The 1,134-nt window shown below is 47.1% G+C and overlaps 1 pseudogene; it reads left to right on the forward strand.

The window, feature by feature from the left end:
* The first annotated feature begins 504 nt into the window (after positions 1-504).
* On the forward strand, positions 505-797 carry LOC119806992 (annotated as a pseudogene).
* Positions 798-1,134: the final 337 nt, after the last annotated feature.

The following is a 1,134-nucleotide window of genomic DNA, read 5'->3' on the forward strand; positions in this document are numbered from 1 at the left end:
GTGCCTGTTGTCCCCAGAACCCACTACTCAGGGCCAGAGGAGGCATTCCTGGGCTTCCCAGCTCCCCTGCATGTGGTGGTGGTTTTCCAAGTGGTCACCAGAACTGACATTGAACTGTGTTTTTGTAAAGCACCCCATGGGGACATGAGCCTTTTCGGCCCTACGCCTGTGATTTTAATTATTGTCCTTCTCTCACGGGTGAGGAACTGAGACTCAGGCTGGGCACTATGACACCAGACTGAAATCCAGCACTAGGGAAACTGAAGCAGAGACTGTGGCTCGGAGGCCAGCCTGGGCTACGCAGCAAGATCCTGTTTCTAATCAAGACCAAGAAACGGATCTGAGGCTTGGAGAGAAAAACTAGAGAGTTACAGACTTAACCCGAGTGGCAGAGTGGGGTGTAAGCCACAGTGACGGGGGGCGGGAAGGTTCACTGGTGTGCATAAGAGCTAGAAAAGCAGGAATTTGTAGGAACACGGAACAGTGAGTGAGCTTCCCAAGAAAATGGCCAAGAATGAACTAAAAAGCAGAGGTCCAGGGTGGTATTTCACACAGCCAAATAGAAAACCTTCCAGGCTAAAAACAAGGTGAAACTAGTTACGACTAGTCCTAACAAGATAAACCTGAGTGCTGAGAGAGTGCAGAAAGACCAGAGCTTTGGTAGATATCTGGAAGGAACTTGCAAACTTCTCAAAAAGTTTTTTTCCGACTGTGGAGAAAGAGCTGACTCCTCCGTGCACCGGGAAAGCGAACCAGCTAGTGCTGACCAAGCTACAGGATCGATGGCTCAGCTGTGAGAAAGCGACATATCAAACTCCTCCCAAAGAGCAATAAATCCAATGTTTTGTAAAAATAGTTTTTAAAAATTGGGAAAGAGGCCATATGTGGTGACCCATGTTTTTAATTCTAGAGCTAGAGAGGCAGAGGCAGGAAGATCTCTGTGAGTTCGAGGCCAGCCTGGTTTACTAAAGAGATATTTCCAGGACAGCTAGGGCTGTTGCACAGAGAAACCCTATCTTGAAAAAAAAAGTAAACAAAGAAAGAAAGAAAAGAAAAGAAAAATTGGTCACCATGAGTGGTGACCCATGTCTTTAAGGCAGAGGTAAGTGGACCTTTGTGAGTTCAAGGCCAGCC

This window comes from Arvicola amphibius, chromosome 1, assembly GCF_903992535.2.
Source record: "Arvicola amphibius chromosome 1, mArvAmp1.2, whole genome shotgun sequence".
NCBI lineage: Eukaryota > Metazoa > Chordata > Mammalia > Rodentia > Cricetidae > Arvicola > Arvicola amphibius.